The sequence below is a fragment of the Triticum dicoccoides genome, chromosome 5B (genome assembly GCF_002162155.2).
Source record: "Triticum dicoccoides isolate Atlit2015 ecotype Zavitan chromosome 5B, WEW_v2.0, whole genome shotgun sequence".
Lineage (NCBI taxonomy): Eukaryota > Viridiplantae > Streptophyta > Magnoliopsida > Poales > Poaceae > Triticum > Triticum dicoccoides.
In genome coordinates, this window is record NC_041389.1 from 514,994,310 (window position 1) to 515,010,217 (window position 15,908).

Genomic DNA, 15,908 nt, shown 5'->3' on the forward strand with positions numbered 1-15,908 from the left:
AGACGTCCGACTGTGGCATTTCTTTTAAAGCCCTTTATGTGATGTCGCTCAGACGTCCGACTGTGGCATTTCTTTTAAAGCCCTTTATGTGATGTTGCTCAGACGTCCGACTGTGGCAATTCTTTTAAAGCCCTTTATGTGGTGTCGCTTAGACGCCCAACTGCGGCATGAGTTTTATTTGTTTACCTTTCGAGGCGTCGCTCCAGACACCCGATCGGTTTTCATTTATTTGTTTACTTATCGAGTCGTGCATAAATATTATTATTGTTGTATGAGCATCATTTTTATTCGTGACGCATTCATGCATTCATTGATTATATCTTTTGTCTGAACTGTCTTGCGAGTACTTTCAAAGTACTCACCTGGCTTGTTGATTTGGCCAGATGTTGATGAAGGCGATCTCATGGATGAAGAGTTTGATAGCGAGTCCGACGCCTAGAGGAGTCCCAGTCAGTCCCGTGCGATCCTGTTTGGTCATTGTATTATCCGATTCCGCAACCCCAGAAATAAATTCATCGAGCCTCACCTCGACGCTCGATGAGCTGCCAGTTAGGAGTCAAGTTATCCACCACTTTTTACCTCGAGCTAGTAGCATGCCACCACATCCATGTGTCGTAACCGCCCTTATGTAAGATATAGGCGAGTTTGTAATAAATTGTTGAGCAGCCTCCGCTCAACCCTGTAATATATTTAATTCTACTGGTCCTCTGTTCATCAAGTATTTGTCTACCAGTGAGGATGACTTTTCCTATACTGGGATTTAAAGATCGATTTTCTCAATAATTATTTTATTGAAAAACCGGTCGTGACAAATATCCTCTTCAATGGATTGTGCCCCAAAGAATTCAACAAAATCAGCCGTCTTGAGAATGCAAAGGAAATTTGAGATACTTTGATTGAATCCGAGTTCGTCAAGGAATCCAAGTTGGATGTTCTTCAAAGTCAGCTTGACAAGTTCAAAATGAAGGATGGTGAAGGTGTCGCTAAAATGTACTCTAGGCTTGCTCTCATTACAAATGAGATTGTCGGCTTAGGAAGTGAAGATATAACTGACAGATTCATCATCAAGAAGATCCTAAGAGCCTTGGATGGAAAATATGATACCGTGTGCACATTGATCCAAATGATGCCCAATTACAAAGATCTCAAGCCAACGGAAGTCATCGGCAGAATTGTTGCTCATGAGATGTCACTCAAGGATAAAGAAGAGCTTCACAACAAGTCTAGTGGTGCTTATAAAGCCTCATTTGATGCTCCTGCCACATCAAGTGAAAAACAAGTCTTAAATGAGGAATTGAGCTTAATGGTGAAGAACTTCAACAAATTCTACAAGAGTAGAAGCAAAGAGATAAGCTCCAAGTCAAGATCCTACATGACAAAAGATCTTCTAGTCGTGAACGTAATTGCTACAATTGTGGAAGACCCAGACACTATTCCAATGACTGTACGACCACATAAAAAAGAAGAGACAAATCACCTCCAAGAGAGAGAAGGAGTAGATATGATCGTTATGAGCGAAGAACCTCTCGCATAAGCAAGGATTCGAAAAGTGTTGGGGATATAACTATTAGATATGACCCTCCCAGGAGGGGCCGGGTCATACCACTGGTGGTTCATGATGAGAAGTCCCAAGAAGATGTTGAAGATGTCGGTCCATAAAGCAAGCTTACTAAAGGCCCAAGACCCAGAGGCTACTTGAGGCCCATGGGTATAAACCGCCATATGTTAACTTGTATGTTAAGGAAAGCTTAGTTTGGTCACCGAGTGGACATGTTGTGTATGAGCCGGCTGGGACTCTGTAAGCCGCCAGGCATCAACCTTTGTATATAAATGGGAGACCCGGCGGTTGGTTAGGGCAAGAAACAACAAGCCGAGAACTAGGTCGAGCATATTCGCTCCCTGGTAATCGAACCCAAGCAATACAACCTAAAACAGGAGTAGGCTTTTACCTCGTTGAGAGGGGCGGAACCTGGGTAAAAACTCTCTTTGTCCTTTGTCCCATTTAACCCATTCAAGATAACCTAGCGGCTATGGCTCCATACCTAAGTCCTCTTGCTAGGGCATCTGCCATGTTAAGTCCACGATAGTGGTGCCCACCGTGGGGCCAGCGCATGGTGGTTTCAAGTTCTTGAAGGGAAACTTCGCAGGGATCAAGGGATACGCTGTGGGCCGAATGAACAAGAGTCGTTGCGGCAAGCTCTACATTGACGACATGGGCTGGGGCCTCGAGGCCGGCTCAATCGAGTACGGGTACCGGGTCCCCTTTGGTGAGTCAAAAGCTGAGCCGAACACTTGCACTGACACCGTCGAGACGGCTCATCGCGTGCGACCTGCCAAGATTCAAGCGCCCTGAAGCGTGTCTTTGTTGGATTTACTTAAGGAGTGGATCTGGGAGGAGTATCTGTCTCCAGTGGAGAGACGGCTGTCTACTCAGGCGATGAGTCCTCAACCGGCGAGACCAACTCCATGTATCAAGTGCAGGGGGAGCTGTTTCGGTGGTGACAGTTTTCCGGACCCCTATGAGCTGCCAAACAGGGTTGCGATGTTCATGGCTGGTATGCAACCGGGGCAGAATTCTTCAATTGCGGCAGCAATGATCTCCGGTTCAGCGACTGCTACGGCAGCAAGGGCAGGAGGCCCCGTGCGCCCGCCGGCTCAAGTTTTATCTGAACTGATGGAGGCTCTAGCAACATTGCTAACAGTGCAGGTAACCCCGACGAACCAAGTGCAACATAATGTGGACGTTGCAAAGTTACGTGATGATATAGCTCGAGCTAAGGAGGATCTTAACATTGAGAATACTCGGATGGCAACCGAATGGGCCACCTTGGAGAGGGAAGCAGGGAAGATTCAAGCAGAATTTTTTTGCTTGATCTTGGACCGGAACGCATCAAGCATTGTCTTTAACAGAAGGCATGCGAGTCGTTTACCCCCGGTTTATGATGCGAGAAACCTTTTCAACACGCCTGGGGAAGGAACCAGTAACCCACCTATTGTGGATCGGGGCGTTGAGGCGTCGGCCGTTGGGGCACCGGTTCAGCCAAGTGTCGCAGACCCCCCATGTTCGAATTTGACCCCTCCTCAGCATGTTCTGATGCCCCTGGGTCACTATTCTAATCCTCTGGATAACATGATAGCCGCGACTACTCAATTGGCGGCTCTTCCTGTTCAAGATGAATCACTAGCTGCGATGGAAATACCGCGAGCCAGGGAACTTCTTCAGACGGTTGTGGATCAATAGGCGGCTTATTCATACAATCGTGAACAGATTCATTCACCCCACGCCCAAGACAGAGTTATAGTAGGCACATTGACCCGCCAGCAGTATCGAGTAGTGAGCGGCACCACAACCAGCCTCGTAGGCCTGACCCGCTGCCGCACTGGCAATGATGCTCCGGCTTTAGTGGAACAGGGTAGAGCACAACATGAGGCTGAGCTGGCGGCTCAATTAGCGGCTCAACAACAATCTCCGGTTTATCCGTCAGTGTCTGCGGAGGAAGGAGTGACCTCTAGAACCTTGGGTGTGCCATGTTTAGTGCTGGCTCTATGCAACGAGTGAGGGAGTCCTGGATAAGGGGGTATCCGGACAGCCGGACTATATACTTTGGCCAGATTGTTGGACTATGAAGATACAAGATTGAAGACTCCGTCCCATATCCGGATGGGACTCTCCTTTGCGTGGAAGGCAAGCTTGGCGATCCGGATGATAGATCTCCTTCTCTGTAACCAACTCTGGGTAACCCTAGCCCCCTCCGGTGTCTATATAAACCGGAGGGTTTTAGTCCGTAGGATAACACAATCATAATCATAGGCTAGCATCTAGGGTTTAGCCTCTACGATCAACTCTTGTAATACTCATATCATCAAGATCAATCAAGCAGGAAGTAGGGTATTACTTCCATCGAGAGGGCCCGAACCTGGGTAAACATCGTGTCCCCAGTCTCCTGTTACTATTGTGACACTCCAAAAATTTTGTGATTTTTTTTCCAGAAAGAACCCTTGCTTGGTTTGAAAGAAGGTCATTTAAACCCTTCCTAAAAACCATCTTCTATGTTTGCCCTCTCAAAAAAAATCCTTTTCTTGGATTTGGTTTCATTTAAAATGAAAAACCCTTCTAGTTTTGGGCTTTTATTTGATTTTGATCCCTTCAAAAATTTCACCATGCTTCCTATGGTGAAATTTTCCCAAAACCTTTCCTCCCACTATAGTTCAACCCTAACATTCTGTCCAAACTAATAAAATCCATTTTTGGATTTTATTCCAACTATTTCTCCTCCCAAAATAATTCTGTCTTTTCTTTTGAACCTAGGTGGATTACAAAGCAAGTACCCTAATGCTTTTGATTTTTGACCTCAACTCAACACCCCTGGATAGTCCTTTGAACCCTCAACCCAGAACCATCTTGATCCACTCTTCTCCTGTTCAAATATTTCAAATTGCACTCACTGCAAGTTTGGACCAGATTTGCCAAATTTGGTGAAATTCATATCTATACCTCTCCAAAAATTCCACAAATATTCAGGCAGCCTCTAGATGCAATGAGAGGCCCCTCCACCAAAAACCAGCTCAAGGAAAAATCCCTACATGCCTAGATCATTCTGTCGAACACCTTGCATGCACTGTTCTAGTCATATTCAGTTAAGTTCAGACATTCAGTGTCGATCTTCGTCAGTGACTTCAGTCACGAGCTCGCAGTGCGCTTGGCACGTAGCTCACGGCCAGGCTTGCTTATCCGGAGCCTCACACGCGCTCTTGGCGCCTTCCTGGCATCGGTGGCACCCTGGCCCGCCTGCGCCGGTGTGTCTTGCGGCGGCCGTAGCGCCGTAGCGGCCGACAGGAAGCAGAACGGCGGCGCAACGCCGTTCGGCGCCACCCAAGCGTCCTGGTGACTCTGCGTGGCCACCTCCTTGCCAGCGCACGCATGCAGCACCGTCGCCGTGGCGCTCCCTGCCGCCGACGGGCCCGCGCCGTCCCGTTCCGTCGAGCTCCCCCTAAACCCCCAAATCCCGACGCGGTTAGCACCAAAATGGAACCGTGGAGCACCCACGACGACGTTCAGCCTATGAAACCTCCCGTACCACCGCAGCGCCACCGTAATCACCTCGCCGGAGAACCCTGTTCTCGGCAACCGCCTCGGGGCGGCTATATATAGCACCCCGAGCCTGCTCTCACCTGCGGCACACCTCCTCTACCCCACTAGACCTCGCCCAGCCACTGGGAGAACCCCGAGGGGCCCTTCTTCCCCGACTCCGGCCACCCCGTTCCGCCTCGGCCTCCACCTCGATTCGCTCCGGTGAGGCCGTCTCCGGCGCTCTAACTCCGTCAGCAACCCTCTCGAGCAACTAGGAGACTAACCCCCACTCCTATTTGATCCCCGCAGCTCCCTCCGACGAGATCCACGACTGGCCAAACCACCGTCCGCCGGAGCTAGGGCCGCAGTCGACACAGTCCTCGCCGGCGACCACCACCACCACCCACAGACGCGGAACGGTGCACTGATCACGGAGGTAAACCCCCGATCACCTTGCCTCGCCGTGGATCGCCGCCGGCGACCACCGCACCTCTCGGGCGCCGTCGCGCTCTGTTTCTCTGTTTGAACTTTCAAACCGGACAGGTGGAGCCCGCCTGTCAGCCTCACATCCGTTTCTTTTAAACGAAACGTTATCTATACTTTTCCGCAGAACCCCCTAGAAGTTTTCTGTTTCATTACAGATGAGTCCTTGGGTAAAAACACTTATAACTTTTTATCAGAAGGGAATTTTTGAGTGATTCTTTTTCTGTTCTCTTTAGATTTTTGTCTAGTTTTTCATCATATTTATTTGAAAAAAATTTGGAACACTTTTCTGTACACTCACGGTATTTACGTTGCGTACGTATTTTTCTTATACCGTAGATACCGGAGGAGGTGACGGAGCTGCAAACTTCGCACAGTTAGACTCCGACTACTCCGAACCAGGCAAGCATGTTTGAACTCTTGATATGATGAGTGTGGTTGCATGTTTGCATTTTAGTATAGTCATGGCATGTTTGTGAACATCACTTCGCATGATATATCTCATGCAGATAATCGAAAAATAGGTTTCGGAAAGCATTATGTTGTTGGATACATATTTGCAAAGCCATGTGTGGGTATGATGATGGGTAAGATGGCAGTGTTGTGACATGCCAGTCTTATGCCAGATTATTTGACTTCCGTGTCGTCATGACACAATTCACATTTCCCTTCATTCCATCCTATACTGTCACATGTTTTCCGAAAGGAATATGGCATAGTAAGTTGCAAATCGTTTTCCTGGTACACACCAAGTGGAGAGGCCGGGATGAGGGTTCCATGGCCCTGGATTAAAGCCTGTCATCCGGTCAGGGGGCATGGGTGTTTCCGGTTGGGACCGAGAGGGGGGCACCCCTTAGAGCGCGCGTATAGAAATTTGATCCCATGCTATTCGAGGTTGTGGCCTCCCCATCTCAAAGTTTTTCTTGGACGTTGGCCAGGGTGATTCCTGGCAATGTGAGGTGAAATGGGTGTGTACTAGTTAAACGTGTTTCTACTGAAATACCGTAAATGGAACTAGTCTTTCGTGACTACGGAAATCCGTTGGCTGTGTTCAGTTCTTCCAAACTCTGCAGAGTCTCCATCTTTCAATTATCTTGTACTTTGTTCGAGTACTATAATTATCTTATCTTGTCAGGTATCAGCCACACTGAAAAACTCCGGTGGGATTTATGTGTGATAAATCCAGTTAAAAGATTATTCTTGTGGATGGACTAATCTGTTATTTACTTTTGTTATAAGCCCTGTCTACGATGTCGCTCAGACGTCTGACGGTGGCGGACCTGTTATTTACTCTTATTATAGGCCCTGTCTGTGATGTCGGCCAGACGTCCGACTGCGGTATTTCTTTTAAAGCCCTGTCTGTGATGTCGCCCAAACGTCCGACTGGGTATTTCTTTTAAAGCCCTGTCTGTGATGTCGCCCAGACGTCCAACTGTGGTATTTCTTTTTAAGCCCTTTATGTGATGTGCCCGGACGTCCGACTGTGGCATTTCTTTTAAAGCCCTTTATGTGATGTCGCCCAGACGTGCGACTATGGCATTTATTTTTAAGCCCTTTATGTGATGTCGCCCAGACGTCCGACTGTGGCGTTTCTTTTAAATCCCTTTATGTGATGTCGCCCAGACATCCGACTATGGCATTTCTTTTAAAGCCCTTTATGTGATGTTGCCCAGACGTCCGACTGTGGGATTTTTTAAAGCCCTTTATGTGATGTCGCCCAGACGTCCGACTGTGGCATTTCTTTTAAAGCCCTTTATGAGATGTCGCCCAGACATCCGACTGTGGCATTTATTTTAAGCCCTTTATGTGGTGTCACTTAGACGCCCGACTGCGACATGCATTTTATTTATTTACCTTTCGAGGCGTCGCTCCAGACACCCGATCGGTTTCTTTAGTTTTTTTATTTTATTTATCAAGTTCTGCAAATCTTACCATTGTTATGAGTATCATCCTTTATTCATGACGCGTTCATGCATTCATTGATTATATCTTTTGTTCGAACTGTCTTGCGAGTACTTTCAAGTACTCACCTGGCTTGTTGATTTGGCCAGATGCTGATGAAGGCGGTCTCATGGATGAAGAGTTTGATAGCGAGTCCGACGCCTAGAGGAGTCCCAGTCAGTCCCGTGCGATCCTGTCTTGATCATTGTATTATCCGCTTCCGCAACCCCGAATAAATTCATTGAGCCTCACCTCGACGCTCGATGTACTGCCAGTAGAAGTCAAGTTATCCACCACCACTTTTCCCTCGAGCTAGTAGCATGCCACCCCACCCATGTGTCATATTCGCCCATACGAAAAATATTAGCGAGTCTGTAATAAATTGTTGAGCAACCTCAGCTCAACCCTATAATATATTTGATGCTACTGGTTCTCTGCTTATCAAGCTTTTGTCTACCAGAAAGGATGACTTTTCCTATACTGGGATTTAAAGATTGGTTTTCTCAATAAATATTTTTATTGAAAAACCGGTCGTGACAACTATTAGCCGTAAACGCACAGTTCGGGACCCCCTACCCGAGATCCACCGGTTTTGACACCGACATTGGTGCTTTCATTGAGAGTTCCTCTATGTCGTCGCTGTAAGGCTCGATGGCTTCTCCAACCTTCAACAACGCCGTCCTGGGTGAGACTTTTCTCCCTGGATAGATCTTCGTGTTCGGCGGCTTCGCACTGCGGGCCAACTCGCTTGGCCGTCTGGAGCAGATGGACAGCAACGCCCCTGGCCATCAGGTCAGGTTCGGGAACCTAAACTACACTGTCGACATCCACGGAGACTTGATCTTCGACGGATTAGGGCCCATGTCAGGAGCGCTGAACGATCACGATGTGCATGACCTAGATCTAATGTTGGACAGTATTCGGAACATCGCGCCTCCAACGGCTCCGGACTTCAATCCAGAGCAGATCGTGCCTTCCGAGGATGGATGGATGGACCCCACCCTAGAGGCCGCACACTCATCGGTGTTGGAGCCGAACACAGACTCCGCTCCTAAGGAGATCTGTGCCTCCAGACCCCCGGACTTGTCTTCAGTCGTGGGTTCCGGACCGCGTGCATCCGTGCACATCGAATCTGATTGGGCCCCAATCATGGAGTTCACTGCCGCGGATATCTTTCAGCACTCGCCCTTCGGATACATGCTAAATTCATTGAGGTCTCTCTCTCTATCAGGAGATTCCTGGCTAAACTATGTCCGGCTCGAGTGGGAAGCAGGCGACGAAGAAATTCGTTACCCACCCACCACCCACTTAATGGGCACTATCGATGATTTGACCGACGTGCTTAACTTCGACTCCGAAGACATCGACGGTATAGATGATGATGCTGGAAAAGAACAAGAACCACCGCCCACAGGGCGCTGGACAGCCACCTCCTCATATGATATATATATGGTGGACACCCCCAAAGAGAACAATGGCGATGAGGCTACAGAAGATAACCCGCTCAGGGAGGAAACCAAAGCACGGGCATCATCAGTGCCGCTCTAAGCCCCGCCACAGCAATATAGGCACAGGAGATGAAAACAATCCGGATGCTGCCGAAGATGAATACAACCCTGATCAGCCTACCTTTGAACAGGCCGAATAGGAGCATGGGCTGATCAGCCCAGAGGAACAGGCAACGGACGGACACGCGGAGGATGACAACTACATGCCTCCCTCCGAAGACGAGGTGAGCCTCGACGACGATGAATTCAGCGTACCTGAGGATCCCATAGAGCAGGAGCGCTTCAAGCGCAGGCTCATAGCCACTGCGAGAAGCCTGAGAAAGAAGCAGCAATAGCTCCAAGCTGATCAAGATCTGCTCACAGACAGATGGACCGAGGTTCTGGCAGCCGAGGAATACGGACTCGAGCGCCCAACCAAAGGTTACCCAAAGCACAAGTTGCTACATCAACTAGAGGAGGAGGCCGTAGAGCCTACACTACTAGGACAGGACGAGGCTGACCGGCCACCTCGTGGCCGGGATAAAACGACATATCAGACCGAATACCAGCCCACACCCCCATGCCGGTTCACTACGGCCCAGGGCAATACGCGGGACCTGCGAGATATATTGGAAAACAACGCATGACAACCAAGATCGATCTATGGATCACGGGGGCGCGCCACAGCACATGACGACGATCGTTATGCCGGATACACTAATAATAAGTTCGGCCGGGCCGAACATAACCGACCAGACCTAGTCGGACTATGTCGCGACATAGCCCGGCACAGAGGCGTCGCTCCAGACACCCGATCAGTTTCTTCAGTTTTTTTATTTTATTTATCAAGTTCTGCAAATCTTACCATTGTTATGAGTATCATCCTTTATTCATGACGCATTCATGCATTCATGATTATATCTTTTGTCCGAACTGTCTTGCGAGTACTTTCAAGTACTCACCTGGCTTGTTGATTTGGCCAGATGCTGATGAAGGCGGTCTCATGGATGAAGAGTTTGATAGCGAGTCCGACGCCTAGAGGAGTCCCAATCAATCCCGTGCGATCCTGTCTTGATCATTGTATTATCCGCTTCCGCAACCCCAAATAAATTCATCGAGCCTCACCTCGACGCTCGATGTACTGCCAGTAGAAGTCAAGTTATCCACCACCACTTTTCCCTCGAGCTAGTAGCATGCCACCCCACCCCTGTGTCATATTCGCCCATACGAAAAATATTGGCGAGTCTGTAATAAATTGTTGAGCAACCTCAGCTCAACCCTGTAATATATTTGATGCTACTAGTTCTCTGCTTATCAAGCTTTTGTCTTCCAGAAAGGATGACTTTTCCTATACTGGGATTTAAAGATTGGTTTGCTCAATAAATATTTTTATTGAAAAACCGGTCGTGACAGACTTGGTAACCAGAGCCAGGCTGACTGTAGGAAGCCACTAGGTGCGATCGCTAATTGGTTATTAGCAGGATAGAGTTATTCATGTTTTTACAAATGTAGTCATTTTCTGACAGTCAGCATAAAATTTATGATCTGACCACTCAGAATTTTTGCCTACTTTTGTAGATGGCCGGCAACGACTGCGAGTCTCCGATGTTCGCCAACGTGCTTGAGGGGTTCGTCAAACTCCTCTCCTTCATCGTTCAGGTCGCGATGGGGCCATCTGTGCGCCCAGTCTTCACGCTTTATCCACACAAGATCAACGACAGTCTGACTATGCACCAGGCCGCGGTGCAATTCAGGGGAGAGCCATGCCTACAGAAAGGCATGCTATGTAGATGGCTGCCCGCGACATGATAGCCCGTCTTCGGGATGTTCTTCCGGCAATGAAGACCCGTCGCTACCGCTACCTTCCATGCCATGTGCCTTACACCTGTCACTACTCCTTCTCTTGCCCCAGAGGAGAGCGAGACGAAGCCTTTGAGATGCTTGTCGAGTACCTCCGAGCCCTGGAGGCAGCATTCGACTGCATGGTGGATGACCTCGTAGCTGCACGCATGGACTCAGTTCATGGATGTGCTGCTAACAGGAGGGAACTCCTGCACACCGCTCCACCACTGACTTTTGTGTCATCCACAGCCTCTCACTCACCTACCATACTCGCCACTGCTCGCCGTCTGCCTACCATAGAGGAATTTAACCAGGCTATTGCACCCACTCCCGTCCGCTCTGCACCACTTGTTGCACCCACTCCCATACGTGCTACCCCACCTATTCCACCCACTCGTATTCGTGTTATTCCGCCTAAGGCACCTGCTCCATCAGCTCAGCACAACATTTCTCGTCTGGAGCCTATTAGCGAGGAGGAGGTTGATTCCCCAGCGTCTCTGCGTCTCACCCTCGGCAGGCCAAGGGAGATCCTCACCGTCTCTGACTAAGTACACATAGACTCCATGCGATGTATCAACTTGTGTAATATGTTTTTATGTACATAGGTTGTGAGAACTAGCATGTTTGCGCATCATGTAGGATCTGGAGGAGTGCACTAGTTTAAATAACATGTCAGGATTATGTACGCATATCCTGAGTGATGTAATGTATAATTATGCTCGCGTGTAAGATATGCACTAGTCCTTCTCCGCGCGCAATCGTGTATTTCCAAAAACTACCCTGGAGTTTAAAATTGTTCTTTGTGTGTGATTTTATTGACTTTTGCGACTCTCCTTCTTGTCTTACGAGTTCACAAAATATATCCCCAGAGTGAAAGATGTCTCGTCCTTGGACGCGCTCCATGCCAACCCAGCCAGAAGAAAATTATGGCACACCGCAGAACCAGAATTTCAGTCAGGGTCAGACAAGTCAACAGGACAGTGAAATAGCTTTTACACAAGTTTATCGTTTGTATGAACAGAGTCAGTAGCAACACCAGGAAATGATGAACCAATTCATCAATATGGGAAGTAACCGTGGTCAGTATCAACCACAATCCAAATTATGTGAGTTACAAAAGACACGTCCTCCAACATTTTCTCATACTGACAAGCCTCTTGAGGCCGAAGACTGGCTTCGAGACACTGTTCCGACCGTGAAAAAGTACTGTATGCACCACATTATCTCACAGGTGCAGCTGCATCGTGGTGGGAAAACTTTCTGCACATGCACCCCAACGAAAATGAAATCACCTGGGAAAATTTCAAAGAAGGTTTTCGTGGGGCACATATTCCTAAGAGCGTCATGAAAATCAAGAAGAAGGAATTTGATGAACTCAAGCAAAGAGCCATGACAGTGTTAGAATACAACAGCCAATTCACACTGCTGTCTCGCTACGCCAATGAAGAACGCATGACCGAGAGCAAGAAGATGGAAAAATTCTTGGAAGGCCTGGCACCCGCCCTTAAGTGCCAGCTAGTTGTGCACACCTTTCCAGATTTTAAAACACTGGTGGATAAGGCCATTACCCTGGAAAATGAACGACGTAGCCTGGAAGATATCCGCAAACCGAAAAGGGACCAGACAATTTTTTCTCGCAATCACAGAAGTAAGAAAGAATTTCAAAAGGGGGATTCACACAAAACCCTGGTGAATAATTCACGTCCAACCAAGAATTTCCATGCAAGAGACAAAGAGTTCACCTATCGCCCAGGCGTTACCTGTTATGCTTGTGGAGAAGAAGGGCACTATGCCAAGCAGTGTCCCAAGCCAAGGAACTCAAACCCGAAGCTCAATAATGGTGGAAATAATTCAGCACCAAAGCGAAGCAATTTCAACCCCAACAACAACCACCGGAAAGGTCACTTGAACCACGTGACCCGAGAGGAAGCACAGAATGCCCCAGATATCGTACTCGGTACGTACCCCGTCAACACAATACCTGCCATGGTTTTGTTTGATTCTGGAGCTTCTCACTCATTCGTTTCGAAAAGTTTTGCTTTGCAAAATAATTTTTCGATGCTTCCCTTGGAAAAATCAATGATCGTCAAGTCCCCTGGGATTAAGCAAGTGACCCAGAGTTACTGTCAAGGTCTGGGTATTGAATTTGAAGGATTAAAATTTTACGCCAACCTTATTGTACTGGAAAGCAAAGGACTGGATGTCATCCTAGGAATGGATTGGTTGACCACCAATAAAGGTTTTATTGACTGGTTCAACCGTACCGTGATTCTCACCCACCATCAAGGGAAGAAAATAAAAGTTTCAGCCAAAGAGAGATAAATACCTCGGCAACCTAGATTAAACAAGGTGGACGTTTCTGAGCTGAACAAGGTTCCAGTGGTATGTGAATTTCCAGATGTATTTCCAGAAGAACTACCAGGCATGCCACCAGACCGAGAGATAGAATTCAGCATTGAGCTAGCACCCGGAACCACTCCTATTTACAAGAAACCTTACAGAATGGCACCATCCGAATTGGTAGAGTTGAAGAAGCAAATAAAGGAATTATTGGAGAAAGGATACATACGAGCCAGCTCCTCACCTTGGGGTTCTCCAATTTTATTTCCAAGAAGAAGGATGGAACGATGAGGTTGTGTATTGACTATCGAGCTCTCATGGTCACAATCAAGAACAAATACCCAATGCCCCGAATAAATGATTTATTCGATCAACTCGCACAGGCCAAAGTCTTCTCAAAAATTGATTTGAGATCGGGATACCACCAGTTAAAAGTACGAACAGAAGATATTCCCAAGACCGCATTTACCTCCAGATATGGGTTGTATGAGTTCACCATAATGCCATTTGGGCTAACCAACGCCCCCGCATATTTTGTTCACCTCATGAACAAAGTGTTTATGAAGTATATGGACAAGTTTGTTGTGGTGTTCATCGATGATATTCTGATATATTCCAAAACACCAGAAGAGCACGCCGAACATCTCAGGATTGTACTTGGAGAACTCAGGAAACATCAACTGTACGCCAAATTCAGCAAATGTGAATTTTGGCTAAGGCAAGTGGGTTTTTTGGGCCACGTGCTAATCCAAGAAGGTATTGCAGTAGATCCGGAAAAAGTCAAGGCCGTACTTGGCTGGAAACCGCCTGCGAACGTAACGGACATATGGAGTTTCTTGGGAATGGCAGGCTATTATCGGAGATTTATTGAAGGATTCTCCACTATAGCAAAGCCCATGACACAATTGCTCAAGAAAGGCAAGAAATTTGAATGGACAGAAGCATGTGAGAAAAGCTTCCAAGAGCTAAAAAGAAAATTAACAACGACACCAGTACTAATTGTGCCAGATATACACAAGAACTTTGAGGTATATTGTGACGCATCTCGGAAAGGCCTCGGATGCGTATTGATGCAAGAAGGCAAGGTAGTCGCGTATGTCTCCAGACAACTACGCAAGCATGAGGAAAGTTATCCCACTCATGACTTGGAATTGGCAGCAGTCATCCATGCACTCAAGGAATGGATACACTTCCTACTTGGGAATCGTTGCGAGATATACACAGACCATAAGAGTCTTAAGTATATTTTCACACAGCCAGAGTTAAATTTACGGCAACGATGCTGGTTAGAGTTGGTGAAGGATTATGATGTTGGAATCCACTATCATCCCGGAAAAGCAAATGTTGTGAAAGATGCACTTAGTTGAAATCCCAGCACAGACAATGACAATATCCCAAAGTTGAGGCCAGAATTTCAACAAGAATTTGCCCGACTCAATCTAATAATGGTTACCGAAGGCAGTGTGTCGAATATAGAACTACAGCCTACCCTAATGGAAAGTATCAAGGAAGCCCAGCACGGACACCCCAGCATTGAGGGCATAAAAAGAAAAGTGAGTTTGGGAAGAGCCTCAGAATTCAACATAGATGAGCAAGGAATATTGTGGTACGGAGAAAGGCTATGCGTACCAAATGTCAAGGACCTCAAACAGCAGATATTAACTGAAAGTCACACAGCTCTGTATTCAAAACATCCTGGAGGGACAAAAATGTACAAAGACCTTCAGGAAATTTTTTGGTGGCACGGTATGAAGAGAGATATAGCCACGTTCATTGCATGCTGTGACTCTTGTCAACGTATCAAGGCCGAGCACCAGAAACCAGCCGGACTGTTACAACCAAATAAGATACCCGAGTGGAAATGGGACGAGATTGGAATGGACTTTATCGTTGGACTGCCTCGGTCACAACACGGAAACAATGCCATATGGGTCATAACCGACAGATTAACCAAGGTGGCACATTTTATTCCGGTAAAAACAACTTACACCACTCAGAGACTAGCCAGACTTTATCTTGCCCGTATCGTCTGCCTACATGGAGTCCCTAAGACTATTATCTCCGATAGAGGCACACAGTTCGTCTCTGCATTCTGGGATCACCTACAACAGGCACTAGGAACCCAACTAGCATTCAGTACCGCATACCATCCCCAGACTGATGGACAAACGGAACGCGTAAACCAAATCTTAGAAGACATGCTAAGAGCCTGTGTCCTCACCTACGGGAACAGTTGGGAAGAAAGTTTGCCATATGCAGAATTCACATACAACAACAGCTATCAAGCCAGCTTGCAAATGGCACCCTTTGAAGCTCTATATGGGAGAAGATGTCGTACCCCGCTAAATTGGTCAGAGACAGGAGACAGCCATATCTTTGGCCCAGATATGCTCAAGGAGGCCGAGGAGAAAGTTAAGACAATTAGAGAACGACTCAAAACAGCTCAAAGTCGGCAAAAGAGTTATTACGACTGAAAGCATCGGGAAATCAGTTTTGAACCCGGAGAATTGGTATACCTGAGGGTTTCTCCTATGAAGGGTCTGCAACGATTCAAGATTAAAGGGAAACTAGCACCAAGATTCATCGGACCATTTCATATAGTGGCCCGACAAGGCAAGGTAGCCTACCAGCTGGACCTGCCCGGAGACTTATCCAGTATCCACAATGTGTTTCACATCTCGCAGTTGAGAAAATACATAAGCAACCCAGAGAAGCAAGTTTCACATGAGTATATTGACGTGCAA